The sequence below is a fragment of the Rhineura floridana genome, chromosome 4 (assembly GCF_030035675.1).
Source record: "Rhineura floridana isolate rRhiFlo1 chromosome 4, rRhiFlo1.hap2, whole genome shotgun sequence".
In the NCBI taxonomy this organism is placed as follows: domain Eukaryota; kingdom Metazoa; phylum Chordata; class Lepidosauria; order Squamata; family Rhineuridae; genus Rhineura; species Rhineura floridana.
In genome coordinates this window covers 22,825,614-22,848,445 of record NC_084483.1, presented here as the reverse complement: position 1 = coordinate 22,848,445, position 22,832 = coordinate 22,825,614, and the positions used below count along the sequence as shown (strand labels likewise).

At 44.2% G+C, this 22,832-nt stretch overlaps 1 protein-coding gene and 1 non-coding gene across 3 annotated transcripts in view; one reads left to right on the top strand and one right to left on the bottom strand.

Moving 5' to 3' along the window:
• KCNS3 (potassium voltage-gated channel modifier subfamily S member 3) overlaps positions 1–22,485 on the bottom strand; it is a 78,473-nt gene extending 55,988 nt beyond the window's left edge. The window contains exon 1 of one of the 2 annotated variants that reach the window (XM_061622643.1): positions 22,113–22,485. The gene's annotated coding sequence lies outside the window, so the exon portion shown is untranslated. Of the gene's footprint in view, positions 1–313; positions 338–22,112 lie in introns of those variants that run through there. The other variant, XM_061622644.1, reaches the window with a different exon arrangement.
• On the top strand, positions 14,673–14,747 carry TRNAS-AGA (transfer RNA serine (anticodon AGA)). Its single transcript has one exon. It is a non-coding gene; the product is annotated as a tRNA-Ser (tRNA).
• Positions 22,486–22,832: the final 347 nt, after the last annotated feature.

Here is a 22,832-nt window from a genome sequence, read left to right as displayed (position 1 = left end):
GTGTTTATTAGGAGAAATTTGCACTAACATGCAAAAGATTTTCATGAGATTTTTTTAAAAAAATGCAAATTGCTGCAGAAATGTGCGGAACTGAATCTGAGACTGGAAAATGAGAAGTGGAGAGAGCCAAAATGGACAGATCCTTCCATCCCAACTTGAAGGAGATAGTTTTTCACCTCACAAAGTGTGAATCTCTTTTAATTTTAGAATCTGGGCCAAAAGAATTGTTCTGTGGCCACAATTAAGCCATCACAATGCTGGGTTATCCTTCTTTATATCATTTCCAAACAGAGAGCATTCCTTCATAATGCACCTGCTTCCACTTCGTCAGTATCTGGGCTTCCAGTTTTTAGGGATCTCTTGGATACAGTAAGTGTCCAGTTTCATCCTAAAGGAGTAAGTAAGTAAGTAAGTAAGTAAGTAAGTAAATGGAGAACATTCAGAAGAACACAGAATTTGTAAGATCACACTCTGGTGACTCTGACATACCAGAAGGAAATGTGAAAGGCCTTAGATGAGAAAAAAGGTTTGTATACCTCCCATGTATCCTCATATAACTGAAGGTTAATGGACTGATAAGCAGTAAAATAGACAAGGAAAAAATGTAGCATGGAATAGCCTCCTTAAGACAGTTCATTGCATTTATATATGGACCATTAGTTTTAATTCCCCCACCCCCAGAGTGAAAGGTTGATCTCATAAAACTGAAAGTGTTTGAAATTGGAAATTACGTGTCTGCAAATTTAAACAGCAAGCATATATTGGAAAATGCCATAAACTTAATAAAGTTGTGATTCTTAAAATGTCTCCAGTATACTTCACATAAACAACAGCTTTTATATCTTGAAGTCAACAAAGTAAAATTTAACCAACAGGAAAAGAATGATTTTAAGTTATTGGGTATAAACAAAACTCACATATATTGTGAGTTTATAATCATGAAACCAAAATGTCACATACTTAATAAGAAGGCTGTAAGGAAATGTGGAAGCATTTACAAAGAGTTGATTTTCTGAAATGGTAATAAACCCCCCTCAGATTTCTGCAAAAATGCTTCAACCTAGACTGCCCCCTCCAAAAAAATTGTATGTTATTTTTTTAATCTCAGCTGCTGAGACACCAGTCCATTTGGCATAAATAGTTTCCCAAGAGCATGTCTCATAATTAATCTATGTTACATCCATAAGATTTCACTTGCAAGAGTATTAATGGAAAGGGATTAAATACAGAATCAGCCATGAGAGTGATTGTATACTATAGCCAGCATGGATTTTCACATTCCACCATGTTAAATTGAAATTGAAATGCCATTCTGCTGCTTCCCATAAGCTAATTCCAAAACAAAGTATTACAAAACTTATAGCCCTGAACTCAGAAACACTTGCTTAACAACCCTTTAAGTTTTCATGGTGATACACAAAACACTCAAGAGAGAATTCAGGTTTTAAAGTCTGAAACACAAATAAAATAATACAGACCCCCGTTGGACTTTTTTCTGTCAGTGGTCTCTAAATTTGTTGAAATTAATTAAAAATCAGCCTTGTTCACAGAGTACCTGTAATCCTATTAGTGAATTTGCTCTATACTCTGACCTTCATCTGCTACAGTTTAAAAGTTTAAAAATACATGGCTGGTTTTTAATTAAGAAAATTAAATTGGAGTCTATGATGAGTGCAGGCATGCTCAGTAAGAACCAACTGTCAGTGTTCTAAAACCAGACTAATAGCTGTTTGACTAATCAGGGGGCCACACCCACACCAGAAATTTATTCCACTTTAAACAGTTATGGCTTCCTCCAAAGAATCTGGGAAGTGTAGATTGTGAAGGGTGCTAAGAGTTGTTAGGAGACTCCTGTTCCCCTGACAGAGAACCAGTGGCCAGAGTGGTGACTGGAGGTCTGTGATGGGAATAGAGCATCTCCTACAAGTCTCAGCACCCTTCACAAACTATATTTCTCAGGATTCTTTGAGGAAAGCCATGACTGTTTAAAGAGGAATAAATGTTTTGTGTGGATGTGACCAGGGGCAGTTTTCGCTTCCCAAACCATGAAATTTCAGGGGCGGGCCCTAGTGATGTCATGGGGCAGGCCCTAGTGATGTCATTAAGCATGATACATGATGCATCAACCACTCAAACAAAAAAAATTCTCTGATTGGAAATTAAGATAGAAATCTTAGCTAAATGAGGGTGTTTCCAGGTTCAGCTGAAGTGATGGGATCATCTCACCTGCTTAGACAGCCTGGGTAAAGAACATTAAATCTAGTCTACTTGCTGCTTGCAAGAAGGGTTTAAGTGTCCTCAGGCCAGGCCAGGCCAGTCACCAGAAGGCCATGGTAAGAAGAAAGCCTAGTGTTGTGGAGATGTTAGATGAGAGCACTCAGGAGGAAAGATGGATGCCCCTGAAGGCTGCAATTCTAAACACACTTACTAAGGGACTAAGCCCCATAGAACTCAATAGGACGTAGCTCTGAACAGATATGGTTAGGACTGTGCTGTTGGTAAAGTTTGACTAGGGATTCTCTTTAACGACATCCATATCAAAGCAGGGTTGGCAACTCCCTGCCTGGAATGCCCTGTCTGCCTTTTAACATGGCTGCTCCAAACTTCTTTACAGACTCAACTCTTCACTGCAGAGAGAGGTTTGAGAAATGAGTAAGAGTTAAGAAGATTCTTTACTCTTTCCTGCCTACTCTGTGGGCTGCTATAAACTTGGTTAGACAGCCAACCCAATTCCAGTGAGTAATCCTGCTGTGATCTTTTGTTGTAGTGCAAGCCTATGCATGTTTACTCAGAAGCAAGTCCCAGTCCTGTAGTGAGAAAGTACTCTTTATGCTGCTAAAAGATATATATTTACAGAATTCCTGATGTGAGATAATCAGGGAAAGGAAACTGTTCTCAGAACTTGAAATGGGCTTTAGGTGTTGCTATTGTCAATCATAACCCTGACTTCACTTATTGGTTAAAAACCTGAAAGGGCAGGGATTAGAGCAGCTGGTACTAACAGAAGTTTGGGGGGCTGACATTTTGGTTTATATCTTTTGAACCAGACCATCTCGAATCTTAATTTTTATATTTAAATGAAAGCTAAGAGTCCGGAGATTAAGGTGACTCACCTGGGAAGGATCCCCAAAAACCAGAGTCTCTGGATGAAAACCAGACACCTGGCAACCCTATTTCTGATCCTGTTGCTTTCCTTCAGCTAGAGACATAAGTTTCAGTTTTGCAAAGCTGCTCCCTCTCCCCGTCACCCTACAAACTTAGGGACAAAGTTTCACTTTTCACAGACACTTGTCTGCAGCTTAAAAAAAAAAAGTCTGGATTGCCAAAGCACAAAGCTTCAGGGGCATTGGCTTTGACTTTTGCCCACTTTGTAGAGATCCTACCACACCTGGTTGAAACCCAAAATCTATCTCATGCACCTCATATCATCTCAATTTTTGGGATTCATACAAATCTTTTGCACATCTCTAAAAATATACAGGCGCAGGATCCAGAGAGATTGGAGGAGAGAGTGGAAAACATTTACACGAGTGGAGATCAGGTCACCCCATTAATTGGGTGCCATTCTAGAGGAGTCACCAACCTCCTGAGGTATTGGGGGGGAGCAAAGGGCTGCAGCAGGAAGCTCAGAAAAGCCCCACTGTGTGCATGGAACCCCTATACACAGCATTCCAGACCCCTGCAATAGCCTACAATGAAAACACATAAGCAGCTTCAGCCATGTTGAATAAGCACTGCCAGTCCACTGTGTAATTGCTTTCACATCTGGCTGTAAGGCAGATCATGAACAGGAAAGCTATGCAGGCTGGTGCTTTGTTGCACTGTTGTTAAGAATTACTAGCAGGAAGAAGAAATAGCCAGAGTCCACCAATATTAAATATGATTGTATGTGAAGCATATAAATTTAGTATGACGTACAGATATGGCTTCATTTTTAAAGCAAGCCTTAATGTCTTTCTCCTTGAAATATCCTGATCTTTTATTTTGATCATACACGGAGGGACAACAAGAAGCTGCACAAATTGAGCACTGTAAATACCTTTGAGTTCAATGGGAGACTTGCAGCCCAGTCTTATGTGTGTTTACATCAAAGTAAGTGCCAGTGTATCCAGTGGGACTTATTCAGGACATGCTTGGGCTGTTAAAAGTGCTTGTTTAAATGGTTCCCATTGAAATCAATGGGACAAAGAAGTGTTTCACTAAGAACAAACAATTAGACACAATCCTTTCATTTACATTTTTGATAAAAACTAAACAGCAAGCTAAATACTAAACTAAATACACCAAGCGGGTTTTTCAATTGATGGCTTTTGATTACTTTTAAAGCTAAAGGAATGAATGAAGTGGGCAGCACTTTTCCCCGTTTTTATATTACGCTCAGTCATCCAAAGGTGCAGTTTCTACTGTGGGGGAACTCTGAACTCGAAGCTCTCTACCACTACTCACAGTGCTACTATCAAAGGAACCAATGATGCAATGGGCTCCCATTCAGGCCTCACTGAAGTCAATTTAATGGGGTGGCTGTATGGATTCATAATAGCCATAAGTTGCTAAAGACAGAGTAGGAGTGGGGAACCTGTACCTCCCCAGATGTTGCTGGACTCCAAATCCCATCATGCCTGGCTATTGGCCGTGTGGGATGGGGCTGCTGGGAGTTGGAGTCCAACAACAACTGGAGGGCCACACATTCCCCAGCCCTGGCTTACAGCTTGCTTGTCATATCCTATCAATGATTTAAGCATCCCCATTACTATAAGCTATGTCCAAATGTGCTGATGAAATGTTAAATGTTCCTCCTCTCCCTTTGCCTACAGTTGTGTTGCACCCAGATTCCTCATGGGCTGATGTCAAGCAGCGCTCAGTCTGCAACTCTTGTCATTATTGGATTGATTTTATTATGTTACAGGGAAAGAAGATGTGATAACTTTTTATTGAACAAGCTATTTCAATTAACAGCTCACAAAGTTTCTGCCCCCAAGGAATGATCTGTATGCTTATGAAATCTATCCAACCAAAGGTGTTGTTTTTTTACAAAAAGTATTGCTTTATGTACTATGACTTCAATTTTTTCAATAGAGTAGTACTGTTTCATGTTTCTGCTTTAACCAATTGGTGAGAGATTCCACTCAAAAGCTTTAGAGTGTCAGTTTCCTGTAAAAATTTCCTTGGAACACCTGATCACTTCCTGGGACAAGACAGATGGCCCTATCATTGGGCAGAGTGAGGCAGCTGCCTCAGGTGACCTGTGCCAGGGGTCAATGGCAGCAGCCCTCTGCTCTTCCCCCTGAGAGACTTCCCACCAACACTATTCTCATCCTACTAAGCTGGTGCCCTGGCAGTCACAATGCTTGCTTGCTACCGGCCTTTGTTGACTGGCTGTTGCATCAAATCAAGTTCTCCCAATGTGATACAGGCAATGCCACTGGGAAAGGCCCCTAACCAAGTGAGCATGCAGAGAACCAATCAGCCCAGGCCATCTTCTCCAGCCTACACTGCACATGTACATTAGTTGCTCTGCCCACATGATGCACGCTGGAGCTGCTGCTGCAATATTGCACCATTTATTTGGGTAAATAGGTTTCGGACAGAGCAGTGGCAGGCTGTGGTGATCTGTAGGAGGACAGAGCACTGTGTTCCATGTGACCTGCCCTGTGCCCCCTAAGCTAGCTCGCTGCCTTCAGGTATGAGGGCAGACACTCTCCTACACCCAGCGTTGAAGTAAGATTCAACTATTCCTATAGGTGGAAGAGCGAGTGGTGTCATCTCGTCCATCACCTTAGGCAGCAAAATGTCTTGGGCCTGCCCTGGTTTAGGTGAACCATCAATGATGACTACGGATAATAAAACTTCACCAAGACTATTAAAGGCCTATTCAGGCAATACTTTCCCAATATCACGGTGAGACTGTGACATGGTCTCAGTCATTCAGGTTTCTCCTAAGGCTCTCCTCAATGCAGATTTACCTGAAGCTTAAACGGGTTTAAATTTATTATCGGTTGTGCACACAGAGAGGAGAGCTAAGGGTTTGTTCTGGGTACAAGAAGATTCAATAAAAAGAGAGTCTAGAACTCACCAGTGAACAAAAGAGCTAGAAAACAACAATTAATCTGGCCTGTGGTGTCAGGAAGAGCTGAGCTGCCTTCTAGATGTCAGCTACAGTTAGGGGTGCCTAAACCAAAAAGGCAGGGCTGTAGTTCTAAAAACATGCCTACCTCTACTATGTGGCTGTGGTGCAGGGAATGGGCTCCTGATCTCACTATGCATAGACTTGAGATTGCGAAACCATGCTCTCAACAGCTCCTGAGAGGTACTTTGCACAAGACAGCCATGCGTATTAGAAGGCTGCGATCCAAACCACACTTATTTAGCTTTTGAGGGTTGCTCTGCACAACTGTTGCCCAATGCCATTATCGCACTCTTCCAGATCAAACATAGCTTGAAGACTGCAGACCACCTACACTTCTGTGATTAATGCAGCAAATCTAGGTTTCACCCTATAATTAGCTTCTGAAGAATCAATAAACCCAGCATCAGTTTATGTGCAACCAACCCCCACCCTCCCAAAAAACCCAGCTCCTATAGCTAAACTTGAAAGCTGGAACCATTGTGTGCTATATATTTTACGGTGCTGGGAGAACCAATTATTAGAATTGCCATTTCCATAGTTCAAGCCAAATTTATAATCCTATTTAGTTTCAGTCAAGATACAATACAGTTAATAAAAAGACTATACACCAGATAAACAGTGTGAGTTTTGCTCCAAAGAGCGTATTTTCTACTAATAGCAATAAGGTTTCATGTACCATTAACAGCCAGCACGGACCTAGTGGTCAGAGTGTTAGACTGGGGCTGGGAAGACCCAGGTTCAAATCCCCACTCAGCCACAAACCTCAAAGGATGACCTCGAGGCAGTCAGTATCTCTCAGCACAATCCACCTCATACGGCTTTTGTTATTGTTGTTATTAGGATTATTATTTTTTATTTTATTTATTTATTGTTTTATTTATACCCCACCCTTCCTTCCAGCAGGAGCCCACGGCAGCAAACAGAAACACTAAAAACACTTTAAAACATCATAAAAAGACCTTACAATACAATAAAACAAAACAACGGTAAAAACATTTTAAAAAAAACTTTAAAAACATCTTTTTAAAAAAGGGTTAAAGACATATTAAAAGACATATTAAAAGCAATTCTAACACAGACGCAGACTGGGATAGGTCGCAACTTAAAAGGCTTGTTGGAAGAGGAAAGTCTTCAAAAGGCGCCGAAAAGATAGCAAAGATGGCGCCTGTCTAATATTTAAGGGGAGGGAATTCCACAGGGTAGGTGCCGCCACACTAAAGGTCCGTTTCCTATGTTGTGTAGAACAAACCTCCTGATAAGATGGTATCTGCAGGAGGCCCTCACCTGCAGAGCGCAGTGATCGACTGGGTATATAAGGGGTAAGACAGTCTTTCAGGTATCCTGGTTCCGAGCTGTATAGGGCTTTGTACACCAAAACTAGAACCTTGAACTTGGCCCAGTAGCAAATGGGCAGCCAGTGCAATTCTTTCAGCAGTGGAGTGACATGTTGGCAATACCCTGCTCCAGTGAGCAGTCTTGCTGCTGCATTTTGCACCAGCTGCAGCTTCCGGACCAACCTCAAGGGCAGCCCCTCATAGAGCGCATTACAGTAATCCAGCCTAGAGGTTACCAGTGCGTGGACAACAGAGGTCAGGCTATCCCGGTCCAGAAACAGCCGCAGCTGTCTTACCAGCTGAAGCTGGTAAAAGACACTCCTAGCCACTGACGTCACTTGGGCCTCTAGCAACAAAGATGGATCCAGGAGCACCCCCAGACTACAAACCTGCTCTTTCAGAGGAAGTACGACCCCATCCAAAGCAGGCAACTGACCAATTATCTGAACTTGGGAACCACCAACCCACAGAGCCTCCATCTTGCTAGTATTCACAGTCAGTTTATTGGCCATCATCCAGCCCACCACCGAATCCAGGCAGCGGTCCAGGGCTTGCACGGCCTCTCCCGATTTACATGTTACGGAGAAATAGAGCTGGGTATCATCAGCATACTGCTGACACCTTGCCCCAAAGCTCCTGATGACTGCTCCCAATGGCTTCATATGGATGTTAAACAGCATGGGGGACAAGATGATACCCTGCGGCACCCCACAGCACAGCTGCCAGGGGGCCAAAAGACAGTCACCCAATGCTATTCTCTGAAAGCGACCTTGGAGATAGGATCGGAACCACTGTAAAACAGTTCATCCAATACCCATCTCACCAAGTCAGCCCAGAAGGAGACCATGGTCAATGGTATCAAAAGCCGCTGAGAGATCAAATAAGAGTAACAGGGTCGCAACTCCCCCTGTTCTTCTCCCGATAAAGGTCATCCATCAGGCCGACCAAGGCAGATTCAGTCCCATAACCATTATTATTAGTTTGATTTATTGCCTGCCCTTCACCCTAAGGTCCCAGGGCAGGTTACAACTTAAAAAACATTAAATAGTTTAAAACAAAGCACAGTCACAAATGGCTCAGGTGTCAAAGACCAGGGTAAAGAGGTGCTTTAGCATTCGCTGAAAAATTTAGAGCAGGTGCCAGTCCAATAACTTGGTGGCTGCCACTGAGAGTTATGAGAGCTAAATGGGGGGGGGAGTACACCTCTTGGAAATCCCTGGAAGTAAGGCAGGTTAACTACAAATATAAAAAAGTTAGTCCAGCATTGAGAACCTAGACGGAGCTTGGATTTACCCCTCTTTCAAACCTCGGTGGGATTTCTGCCAATTAAAACAACAACACATCTTCTTTGCACCTCGCTGCTGTTCATGCATGATCTCCATCAGCCTTTGGTAAGTTAAAAAATGAATATGATCCTTTTTGTCATGACAGTGGGGGAAAAAAACCACCTCTAAAAATCAACCATCCTTTCATGTCATAACATAATGTAAACCAGTATGGTATACGGCAGGGGTTTCCAAACTGCTGTCTTCTTCCGAGGGTCTATGATCCTCCAGGGAAACGTGAAGTTGAAGGGGCAGGATTGGAGCTTGAGATTGATAGACAAATGGTCAAGGAATACCTAATCACTTTGAACGAGTTCAAATCTCCAGGGCCCGATGAACTGCATCCTAGAGTATTGAAGGAACTGGCTGAAGAACTCTCAGAACTGCTGTCTATTATCTTTGCGAAATTGTGGTGCCGGATGACTGCAGAAGGGTTAATGTTGTTCCTATCTTCAAAAAGGGCAAAAAGGAAGAACCTGGGAACTACAGACCAGTCAGCCTAACATCGATCCCTGGGAAAATTCAGCACCTTGAAAACAATGCAGTGATTACTAGAAGCCAACATGGATTTATCAACAACAAATCCTGCCAGATTAATTTTATCTCATTTTTTAATCGGGTAACCCCCCGGTAGACTATAGGAATGCTGTGGACATAATATATCTCGACTTCAGCAAAGCTTTTGACAAAGTGCCCCATGATATTCTGATTAGCAAGCCAGCTAATTGTGGGCCGGATGGAACAACTATCAGGTGGATCCATGGCTCCAGAATCGTACTCAAAGAGTGCTTATCAATAGGTCCTTCTCAAACTAGGAGGAGGTAATGAGTGGTGTACCGCAGGGCTTGGTCCTGGGCCCAGTGCTCTTCAACATTTTCATTAATGACTTGGATGAGGAGGTGCAGGGAATGCTTATCAAATTTGCAGATGGTACATAATTGGGAGGGATAGCTAATACCTTGGAAGACAGAAACAAAATTCAAAGGGATCTTGATCCGCTGGAGCACTGGGCTGAAAACAACTGAATGAAATTTAATAGGGATAAGTAAAAAGTTCTACACCTAGGAAAAAGAAACCAAATGCACAGTTATAAGATGGGAGATACTTGGCACAGCAATACTACATGCGAGAAGGATCGTGGGATTGTTGTTGATCACAAGCTGAATATGAGCGAACAGTGTGATGTGGCTGCAAGAAATGTAAATGCTATTTTAGGCTGCATTAACAGTAGTTCCCAAATTGAGTGAAGTATTGGTTCATCTCTGTTCAGCACTGGTTAGGCCTCATCTTGGGTACTGTGTCCAGTTCTGGACACCACACTTTAAGAAAGATGCAGACAAACTGGAATGAGTTCAGAGGAAGGCAATGAGGATGATCAAGGGACTGGAAACAAAGCCCTGTGAGGAGAGACTGAAAGAACTGGGCATGTTTAGCCTTGAGAAGATTGAGAGGAGATATGATAGCACTGTTCAAGTACTTGAAAGGTTGCCGCACAGAGGAGGGCCAGGATCTCTTCTCGATCGTCCCAGAGTACAGGATACAGAATAATGGGCTCAAGTTACAGGAAGCCAGATTTCAACTGAACATCAAGAAAATCTTCCTAACTGTTAAAGCAGTACAAAAATGGAACCAATTACCTAGGGAGGTGGAGGGCTCTCCAACATTGGAGGCATTAAAAAAGCAGTTGGACAGCCACCTGTCAGGTATGCTTTAATTTGGATTCCTGCAATGAGCAGGGGGTTGGACTCAGTGGCCTTATAGGCCCCTTCCAACTCTATGATTCATCCTTGATCATTGGCTGTGGTGGCTGGGGCTGATGGGAGTTGGAGTCCAACATAATCTGAACAGCCACAGGTTCCCCATCCCTGCCTAATCTGTCCTTGACATCTATGGCACCACCCCCATGTAAGAACTATCCCTGGTAAAGGTAACATCCCTCAAAATTATGGAATGTGAGGGTTATTAACAAAGGATCGTTGGTAAATCCCTGGCAACCCATAAACTTCACTAAACAAGGAGACGTTCATACCTGGTTCTTTGTCAAAACACCCATGAATATGTATCTTTCTGCTTTTGATTCACTGATAGCACTTCACCCTGCCTTACCGCTCTGACAATGCAAAATAACAGCACCTTGTACATTGCTGTTGCACATTCTGCCTCTAGCTGGTCTGCAACAGCACAAAAGCATGGGTTGGTTCAACACCAGCTGAATGCTGATGGGCAAGCAATGCTTGCACTCCACATATTGCATCACAGCTCAGTTAGTGGTATGTGCTGAGATATATATATATATAAAAGCCAAACCACAGATTAACTAGATAAATAGGAATCAGACGATTGCTAGCTAAATTCAGGAGCCACTTGGGTGCTGGGCTGCCTTGCTGTCATGGATTTGCAAAACACAACAAGCATATAGTATAATATCTGATCTGCTTCATACAGTGTTGGAGTGATAGCAGTGAAAGGTGCAGATGTTCTAATGTAAAGTGGGGAAAAGGTGTGTGTTTGTTTTCCCAGTGAAAATAAAACATGACACAATATCAATAGATGGATAATAGACTTTGCAATAAGCTGTCAGATCCATAGGTCAAGTAGCCCAGTAACACAAATCATTTAACACTGAGACACAAGCCTATCTAGAGCTAACTACACCCCCCCAAAAAATAATTCATTTGCATTCACTCACATATCCAACTATCATGTTAGCAAGATCCTGAAACTTCCTAATGGGAGCACTGGGAGAAAAGCTACAGTGTTTGACACACTGAGTGGTGTGGACCATGTGATCACATTTCTCTCACAATTGGTAAGCTCCATCCCTTTCCCCTGAGTTTGCCCCAAAAGCAGAACATCCCAAAGGATGTTCTGCAAACATGGGAGCACATGTGCTACTAGTGCTCCAGTGCTACTAGTGCTACTAGTGTTTAGAGCACTCTTCTTTCAACCTTGGGTCCCCAGATGTTGTTGGACTACAATCCCCATCATCCTTGGTCATTGACTAAACTGGCTGGAGTTGATAGGAGTTGCAGTCCAACAATATCTGGGGACCCAAAGCTGAACTCTGGAACAGCTTACCTGAGGAGATACGCCTGGCGCCTACGGTACTTTCTTTTAGGCGCCAGGTTAAGACCTGGCTATACTCCCAGGCATTTTAATGTTTAATGTTTTCATGTTTAACGTTGTTAGTTAACTTGCTGTTATGTGTTATTGATTTTATTATACTATTGTATTTTAATCCTGTTTGTACACCGCCCAGAGAGCTATTAGCTATGGGCGGTCTAAAAATGAAACGAAATAAATAAATAATAATAAATAAATAAATAAATAAGAACAGTTTTAGAGGACAGTAAATTGAACTGTGAGAGGAGAGGAGAAATGTAGATGGGAAAAAGGAACAGTAGAGAGCAAAGAACAGAAATCTGATAGACCTCAAATTAAACAGGGAGGACACAACGAAAAGGAAGCCAGCATGATCTAATGCCGGAGTGGGTAGTCCTTGGCCTAATTTCAAAAGATCTCTGCAAGCATCAATGCAGACCTCTGGCAAAACTGATCTGTCCCTCCTCTGGCAGCCTGCTGGGTGGAGAGAGGGGTGTGTGTGTGACTTGCTTATTTACACTGCTAGATTTGGTCCCACCCATTTCTGGCATGCAGCCCCAAAGAGACTCCTCCTGAAGGAATATGGCCCTCAACCAGCCTTTCCCAACCAGTGTGCCTCCAGATGCTGTTGGACCACAACTCCCATCAGCCTCAGCTAGCATTGCCAATGGTCAGGAAAGATGGAAATTGTGGTCCATCAACATCTGGAGGCACACTCATTGGGAAAGGCTGCAGGCCTCAACAGAAAAAATAAAAAGGTCCCCACTCCTGACAAAAGCAGGACTTTCACCCTGGAGTTCTAGGTCCAGGTCCTTCCTTTGCCAAGGACTCACTGTGTGATCTTTGGCACACCGGGCTTTCTCAGACTTCAGCTGTAAAATGGGAATAACTATGACCCTTCCCAAAATAACTGTGAAAGGAAAATACAATAGAGATTGTAAAGTATTCTGTAAGTGAAAAAGACAAAAAGATTACTACTAGCAGAATGCTTAAATGGCTTTAAAAGGAGATTTGACAAATTCATGGAGGGATAAGCCTATCGATGGCAGCTTCCACTGATGGAACCCCCATCTTCAGAGAAGGCCGTGAATACTACTGAATGACAACTGCTGAAGAACATGACGAGGATTGAACATGAACATCATATACTGCTTGCAGGCTTCCCAGAGGCATCTGGTTGGCTACTGTTAGAAACGGGGCCCTGGACTTGGTAGGCCTTTGGTCTGATCCAGCAGGGTTGTTCTTATGCAAGGAAGAGAGTCAATGCTACGCAGCAGCTAAGAGTGAGCAGGGAAGTTCCCAGTTTAGATGTGACTTCTTCTTCTGACATTATTATTCCTAGCAGAAAGGAAAAACAATAAGACTGCTATCTAAACAACTTATTATCAATTTGAACTTATTTTTGTTTATTATCCAGTTTCACTTATGAGTCCCACAAAACAAAATAAAAAGCACCAAATCATATTACTTAAAGGGTAGCCAATGTGATGCCTTCCGGATGTTATTAGATTCCCAACTCCTGTCAGCCCCAGCCAGCATGGCCAATAGTCAGGGATGATGGAAATTCTAGTCCAGCAATACCTGGAGGGCATCACGTTGGCTAGGCTAACGGAGTTTCATTTTTTGCATTCATCTAGTATGTTGCACAGGTTCATTCATTTATTCAGTTTACACCCCGCCTTTCCTCCAAGGATCTCAAGGCTGAATATGTGTTTGTCCCCCACTTTATCCTCCCAATAATCCTGAGAGGTAGGTTAGGGTGAACTTCATGACAGAATGGGGATTTGATTCTGGGTCTCCTCTGTCCTATTCTGACACTCTAACCGCTACACTGTACTGGCTCAATCCCACAGCAGTAAGAAAAAATATTCTCAGAATTGCAGCCTGGAACAGATGTGATGCCTGAAATGCAGGCAATGCAATGAGACACTCAACCAATATAGAGCAATGGGGAATATCTGTAGCTTTTGTCAACATCACCTCCTGGCCCGGCTAGCTGACGTATTCAAGAAGACTGATGTTGTGATGTTGCTGAGCAGACAATGCTTCAGTCAGCCCTTCTGGCGTAGAATGTAAACAGTGCAGACTGCAGAAGCAACAGAGGCACCCCTCATTGAACACAGGGAGGGAGAGGGTCACTCCATCACACACAGAAGTGAGGTTTCCAACATTGATTTCACTTTGGAGCACCATCAGACTTGTTGAGCCATAATGTCATCAGTCACCCTGCTAAGCCCCAGCTCACTACAGACACTCTCTTGAAGCAAAAGGGTTTGATCATCCCTGTCTTATATCAGGTTTGAGTCATGGCCAGAAACCCCTCCGTCCCAATATTATTGCACTCCGTAAGTGACATTGATTTGGCCATTGTTACTTTTCACTGCTCTGGAAGATTTAGTTCAATAATGGGGATTACCTTGAAGGCCAAATGCCAATTTTTCCTTCAGTCCTCCAAATGTGCTTTTTCTTCTTCTGCTGGGGGATGGTGATATGTCCTTGGAACGGCCACTGTGGGAATGTTTCCTGATATAGGACGATTCTGCCTCTTTACAGGGTCACCACAGGACAAATTCTGACCTCTCATTTATAATTTTGCCTCCAGAGAATTACTTTCAGTTTTAACCAAGCATTCTCATCTCTTAAGCTTTCCTTCTGTTTAGATGGGATGTCCTGGTTTCATAGTCTGGAAGCATTCTTGTTGCTTATTACTATGTATTACAGATACTTTATATAACTATGGATACAGAAAGAAAGGGAAAGAGATAGGAAGAAGAACATTCTAAGGGAAAGCCCGTGGCTCAGTGGTAGAGCATCTGCCTAGAGAGCAGAAGGTCCTGGGTTCAATTCCTAGCATCTCCAAGTAGGCCTGGGAAAGGCTCCCTGTCTGAAACCATGGAGAGCCAGTGGCAGTGATTGTAGGCAATACTGAGCTGGATGAGCCATTATCTGAGGTCACATCCACACCAAACATTTAAAGCACATTTTGTTGTTGTTGTTATGTGCCTTCAAGTCAATTATGACTTATGGCAACCCTATGAATCAGCAACAGAGTATCATATGTTATAAACCACCCTGTTCAGATCTTGTAAGTTCAGGTCTGTGGCTTCCTTTACAGAATCAATCCATCTCTTGTTTGGCCTTCCTCTTTTTCTTCTCCCTTCTGTTTTCCCCAGCATTATTGTCTTTTCTAGTGAATCATGTCTTCTCATTATGTGTCCAAAGTATGATAACTTCAGTTTCATCATTTTAACTTCTAGTGACAGTTCTGGTTTAATTGTTCTAACACCCAATTATTTGTCTTTTTCTTAGTCCATGGTATGCGCAAAGCTCTCCTCCAACACCACATTTCAAATGAGTTGATTTTTCTCCTATCTGCTTTTTTCACTGTCCAACTTTCACATCCATACATAGAGATTGGGAATACCATGGTCTGAATGATCCTGACTTTAGTGCTCAGTGATACATCTTTGCATTTGAGGACCTTCTCTAGTTCTCTCATAGCTGCCCTCCACAGTCCTAGCCTTCTCAAGAATCCTGAGGAGTGAAGTTTACCCTGCACAAAGCTCTAGTTCCTAGCACCCTTAACAAAAACAGTTCTCAGGATTCTCTGGGGGAAGCCATTTCCTGTAACTGTGCTTCAAATGCATAGTGTGGATGTGACCTGACTCAGTATAAGACAGCTTCCTACATACAAACTCCTCCCCACACTTACCCTCATTTATCCTATCTGCAATAATTTTCACATGACAATTTCAGCAAGTTCTATCCATTCATGAGGCCAGGTCACCAACTTTCACTATTATTGTCTTTACAAGGTTCAGACTGCAATCCTACCCACTGGCATCTGGCCACCTGTGGGGCTATAGGAACTGGCATTGAGTGCTGGGAGTCAGAAACACTTGCTGATGTATTGCAGATCATTCAGAGATCTACCAGTAGATCCCAATCTAGCTCCTGCCTATTCCTGGAACAGATATCCCAGTGGCAATGTTCCGCTAGTGGGGAGGGGCTGAAACAGGCATTCTAGGGGTAGCTGAGGAACTTCATGATCCTCCACCCCCTTCTTCCCTTGGCATGTCCTCAAAAGGAGGCACCAGCTATGCCAGTCCTAGAGCCAGTGTGGTTAATTCCACCCCACTGATCACAAGAGGAGGGAAAAAGGAAAAAAAGGCAAAGAACCACCCCCATCCCAGCAGCTCCTGTCATGGCTGCAGCAAGCCAGCAGGATTTAGGAAGTGGCCGCAGTTCTGCCACAGAATTTCACCACCACCTCCACCTCCATATCATTGGTCTGAAATTCTATTTCCACTTACCTGGGACTAAACCCCATTGAACTCAAAGGAACTTATATCTGAGTAGAGATGTGCCACGCTCCCTAACTCGTATTACCCCCAAAAATCTGTCACCCAAATTTACTAGATGTTGTTAAACCAAACCATTCTTAGGTTTCACTAATATATGCCTAAAGTTACTTTTTAAATACTTCTAAAATGGAACGTGTATGTGTGCATGAGATTAAAAAAATGTGTTCTGAAACACAAGGGGACGAGCTTGTTCATGGCTCCCTGCTGCATGCACGTGCAGTAGAAAATATGCACTTGAATCTATGTAACATATGAAGAGGTCCGAAAGAATCATTTTACCAAGTGGTATCTTTGCTTGGGATCTACTTGTCCATTCCAGTCTCCAAATTAAAACAGCACACCCTTAACTCTGCACACTTTGAAAGGAACAATTCATAAATTTTAAAAAACTCAGATATAAAATGTTCCTGTCTTTCAATGGAAAAATATGTGCAAGATGTCTTCAATTGCATAGGGTACACATGCATTTAAATGACAATGCTTATTCCCAGGAAACACTGCCTTTTAAACATGTGTGAACCATTTAAAATGAACAACACTGAACCACTGTTTGTCAATTAAACTCCAGTACTTTGGCACCCATGTTCAAACTATTATTATCATCAATTAAATTAATATCAGAGGCAGTTGGACAGCCACCTGTCGGATATGATTTAAGTTGGATTCCTGCATTGAGCAGGGGGTTGGACTCAATGGCCTTATAGGCCCCTTCCAACTCTATGATTTCATGATTCTATGGACGCTCCACTCCTTCATCGCTCTCAGCACGGCCCTGGTTTGGGCATGAGTTTATTATGCCTGGTTCCCCCTCCTCCTCCACCACCATCTGCAGCCAGCCAGGCATTCCACCAATGGCCCTGAAGCTTCTGCCTAGCTTGCTGTATCTTTGATGTATTGAGCAGGAGGTTGGACTTGATGGCCTTAAATGCCCCTTCCAACTCTACTATTCTATGATTCTATGATCATCATCTAAATTTATAACCCACTCTTCCTCCCAAAAGGAGCCCAGGGCAGCAAACAAGAAGTGATGAAACATTTAAAATATCTTTAAAACAAAGCATCTTAAAAACAATTCCAATATACATTCTAAACTATAAAGTGTGGATTGGCTCTAAGTTGTAATTCTGTGTGTACTGACCTAGGAGCAATCCCCACTGAACACACCAGGACTTATTAAATTTATTTTTATAGTAAATAAAGGCTCCCAAATGTGTTTACAATAAAAACCAGAATGAAATGCTTGTCTGGTGCGTGCAGACACATGGACTGCACATCCAAACTCAAACTTCTTAGTTCCAGCTTCTCAAAATGCACACTGGCTCCCTTCACTGTTTCTCATGGCCCTTTGGTACAATGCTGAGAAACGGAGAGGTTGCACAGCTTTCCACGTCAGAATGAAAAGCTTATCAGTCCACCAGGATTTGTCACGGGGCAGCTTGATCAAGGACACTGAGCAAGGGACTCACCCAAAAGGCAATTGAGTGAGAACTTCTAAGTAACTATGCACAGGATTGGGCTGTATGTCATAGAATCATAGAATGGTAGAGTTGGATGGGTCCTATAAGACCATCAAGTCCAATCCCCTGCTCAATGCAGGAATCCAAATCAAAGCATTTCCTACAGATGGGTGTCCAGCTGCACATGTCATTCACAAATACCTTGAAGGCCTGTTGTGAAATGACTTGAAGGCATATCATAAGATCCAGTGTGGTGTAATGGTTAGAGCATTGAACTAGGAGCTAGGAGACCAGGGTTTAAATCCCCACTCAGCCCTGAGGCTCAGTGGGTGACCTTGGGCCGGTCACTGTTTCTCAGCCTGACCCACCGCACAGGGTTGTTGTGAGGATAAAAAGAGGGGGAGAAGGGTGTACAGCAATTTGAGCTCCTTGGAGGAAAGCTGGATTACAGCACATTTAATTTTCTCTGCTGGTCATATGGGAATCCCTTTACTAAACTCTCACTCTGATGTTTGACCAAATCCTTTGCTCTTAATTGAGGAAACAGCGAAAACCTGATAAACTCTGGCATTTGGCAAAGGTATAGGCCTGGGCACACGTCTCATTGAAAAGAGAGATATCCAGCAAGTATGCCAGCTCTAAATATATTTTCTTAGGGCCAAATGTTGTGTTAGAGATGTGGTGCTTCCGCTGTATTTGGCACAGGGAATGGCCTTTCCTAACTAAAAGCAGCCACAGAGTTCAGGGCAGAAGGGAGAGGAAGACAGACCCCTTCCACCTGTGATGGTTTCCCATTAAAAAATGCACCCCCTCCCAAAGATGCTATTTGTTTTCTGAAGATGCATGTGCTGCAAGATTGCTCCAGATTCCCCCACCCCAGCAAACACACACCATGGCTACTTTTTATGCCACAGGCACATTTGTGTACACACACACACCAACCCACCTGCTCTTCTCCTACAGGCTATATAGTTCTTTCCAACACCAGGACTAAGGAAAATATATTCTTCCAGCAGAACTCCTCTGTATAATGAATTGCTTTCTGACACTTCTGCTGACAAACTGGACCACATACTCAGCAAAGTGGTGCACCCAGCGCTGCTTCTTGCCAATCCTGCTGCAGGAACAAGGGCCAGCAGCAACAGAAACAGATGATTTCACACTAACGTAATGGGTTACTGTAATACAGTAACTATTCCACAGCCAGGAAAAATGAATAGAGACAAAATCCACAGTGGCGAACTCCTCTTAAGTCTCTTCTGCTGTCCCCCCCATTAAGAAATATGTTTAAGATAACAATTTGTTCTCTACAAAAGGATTAGTCTAGAATACCAATCATTCCTCTCAGATTTAGAATCTTCCTCAGGGCCGGTGCCAGGTATTACCAGGCCCTTCGGCACCAGCGTGCCCCAGGCCTGTGGCATTATAACCCAAGACTCCCCCATACAGGTGGTGTGGGGCTAATAAGCTCATCCACATGCCCCACCTACCTCTCACGTCATGTGAATGTGAGTGTGTAGCGCACATGCCTGCCATCAACCAAGATGGGGGGGATGTCAGCCCCTTAGGGAAGCCTCTGCCACCATCTTGGGTGATGGCAAGCATGCGTGCACAGCATTCACATTAATGGGAGGGGTAGGGGGGTGAGCGGGTCTGTATTAGGAGTGTGTATATGGGAGCTCTCCTCCACGATCTGCAGCAGGATCAGGTTGCAGAACCCGACACTGCCACGGATCACAGAACAGGAGCACCACCCTCCCATCCTAAGGAGGGGCCCCTCAGGGGCCCTCAATCAGGGCCCAACTTGGCCGCCTTCTGATGCCAGCCCTGATCCTCCCTTCATTTATTAAATGTGCTTGAAAATTGTTCCCGTCTCCTGTGTCCCTGTCTGTCTGTCTGTCTGTGTGAGTGAGTGAGTGAGTGAGTGAGTGAGTGAGTGAGTGAGTGAGAGAGAGAGAGAGAATGGTAACTATTTTTGAATGGGCACACTTAAATCAGCTGGGAGGGAGTCTTTTCATGCATTACTTAACTACAAGCACCGTTTTGTCACCATGTCAAACTCAACAGAAAGCTGCAGCCAATCATGTCTTGGCAAGTGTACCTCTACATGTTGTAGTTAAATGTTTGGAGGATAATTTGTCTTCTTGGTTTTGTTTACAGAAATTTAGCTGGAACTTTTCAAAGGGGAAAAGACTAAACAAGAGTAAAATGGTTGCTTCCCATTTTTTGTAATACTGGATGAAAAGTCAAAGGAGAAGGGAGATGGCTGATCTTGTCTGATCATTGATGGAATAACAAGGCAACTTCCACTGACTCTTTAAAAGACACTCAGACAATTGAAGAGTATTATAAAAACAAAACAAGGCATCTTGATTTGAATGAAATGAAGCCACTTCCGGTACTGTTACACCATTACCATCCAACACATTAAAGTGCTGCTTACACCAACTATAGTATACTAAGGCTTTAAAAAAAATCAACACCTAGACTACTATTAAAATATGTATTTTGGAAGGACAGGATAGATGTCTGCAGGATGGGCTTCCAGATGACCTATTTTTGAGCATTCATCCTGATTTGTTTGTACAAAGTTGGGGTAGGGGAGGTAACATTAGATAACATCCGCTATTTATTGAGCATTCATTCTTATTTGTTTGCGGGAAGGTTAGATGAGGTTGCATCAAAGCAAGAATCAACCCCAGTGTGTATTTTCCCATCACTTTCCTTATCACACCAAGTCCAATTTTTTTTTGGGGGGGGCGGAACCAGGTTTGTTGCACAAGAGCACCAAATCAACGTTACTTGCACATCTTGAATTTGCCAGTATGCGTCTGAATCCCACCCTATAATAGTGACAGGCTGAAAGTGCGCTGGGATCTGAAGGAGTACCTACTCATTTCTTCCCTTGCAGACCACAAACCTTGACGGACCCTCAACATCAGCAGAATTTGTCCAGTATAGACAACTGACTAGCCCAAGTCTCAAGAGTTTGCCATCCTCCTCACTAAGCACACAGAAAGATGACCACTGAATCTACAGCAGTTTCAAGCTAGAAAACACATTCCGTATCAGTAGCGTAGTGGTAAATTCAGAAGTGCAGGGTCCCTTCATGTTAGTCACAGCCATGTCCCCTCCCTTTTTTTGAGATCCTTGTTAATGCCTTCTGCCATAACAACAGACCTCCCCTGTAGCCAATAAGCATGAAAGGGAAGAATGTTAGCTACTGAGAAGAGTCTTCTCAGTGGTTGACTTACCTCCTTTCACTCTGATTGGCTCCAGTAAGCAGGATAGCACAAGGAAGCATGTTAGAAGACTTTTCCTTTCATATTGATTGGCTCGCAGGATGCAGGAGACATTGGGACCCTGCTCCTCAAACAGGTCTAAGACACCCCGAGACCCTGGACAACTATACCCCTGTTCCCTATTAAGAGGCCAAAATTACGAGTGCAAAATAAAATAGCAAACCAAGTCCTGTCTCTAGGGGGTCCCCCTTCTTCCCCCAAAGATTTCTTTACCACTATTGCACAACACCTACATTTTAAACTTGTATAATTTAAGGGAAAGGTCCATGCCAGATCAATTTTAACAGCCCATCCATATTAAAACACACGCATACACACACTCAAAATCACAGAGGTTACGAGGCTTCTTTCTTTTCCAATTATATCCACTGAGATAGGAAAAGTGAGCTAGAGTTCAGCCCTGAAAATCTGTCTGTTTGTAAAGCTTTACATAATATGAGATATCATGCATTGGCTGCAATCCTAACCGCGTCCGAGTAAAAGCAAGCCCCAGTGAATTCAGACTGCAGCGTTAGCGAGTGTACACGTACACCTACAGCCTAGGTGTCAAGGATATTGCCTCTGAGCATCTGAAGTGCGCCTTCCCCCTCAAAATAATCAGAGCCGGCCCCGACACAATCCAGGGCTGCAGGGCTGAGCTTCCAGATCAGAGTGCCTCTTAGGACTCCGCCCCGGCACCTCTAGGCTGTCAATAATAAATAGACCGTGCTCTCCCTCCCGCCCCCTTCCACCTGTTGGGTTCATGCAAGAGTGGGGAAAGGGGTTGCCCCAGTAGCGAAAAGGACATCCTTCCCAGCGTCCATCAATTCACGGGAAACTTGAAAGGACCAGCGCTGCAACGCAAAGAAAAGCGCAACGCTGAAAAGGCAGAGGACGGAGCGAAGTTTCGTTTACGGACCGACCGACCGACCGCGTATAAAAAGAAGGCGGCGGCAGAAGCAGTGACAAGCAGGCGCAAGGGTAGGGGAAGAGAAGCGACCCCTCGGAAAGTTTGGCGCTGCCCTCTGCGTTCGCGGAAAGAAGACGCGTCAAAACAGCGAGCGAGGGCAGACGGAAGGGGAGTCCCCTCGCCCCGTGGGATGGCCCGTGTGTGCGAAATACCTGGAACTCAAAGCGGTCAAGTTGGGAAGGCAGATCCGTGGCGGCAGCTGATCGCGTAAGGCGCGTGGTGAGTCCCCGGGACGCGACCCTGCTTTGAGCGGCGTTTGCCGGCAGCGGCAGCAGCAACAGCAGCAACGCAAGGAGGGGGGGAAAGGGCGGGGTTAGAGAAGTCGCGGTCGTTCCTCCTCCTCCTCGTGGCTTCCTCGCTGGCAGCAATGCGGGGAAGGACACTCTCACGTGCTGCTCGCTGCAGGCGCGCGGTCGCAGGAAAAGCGAGGAGTTCTCCGCGGAGAAAAAGCAGGGTGGTGCTGAGAGCAGACGCAAACGTCCCGACCGGGGTTTGTAATGTATCACACCGGCGGACATGCATCACCAGCGACCAAGCGTGCGTGCGTGCCTGCCTAGTGAGCCCTTGCAAAACTTCCACCGCCGTCCTGTGCCTACGCAGGGGCTTGCTTCAAAGTAAGTGCACGGTAGCACTGCAGTCGTTAGGCCAGAAACCCGTGCCCTTAGTGTTGGACTCCAACTCCCGTCGTCACCCCCTGGCGATTGGCCGTGCTGCTGAGCTGGGGCCTGATGGGAGCTGGAGTCCTCCAACAACATCTCGAGGGCCACAGGTTCCCCTATCTCCGCCGCGAGCCTTCCTTTCCTCGACCTTTGCGGATGCCGGTGCCATCCTTATCCTGGACGCGCGGCTGTCTGTTGTGCACAGCAATTCCT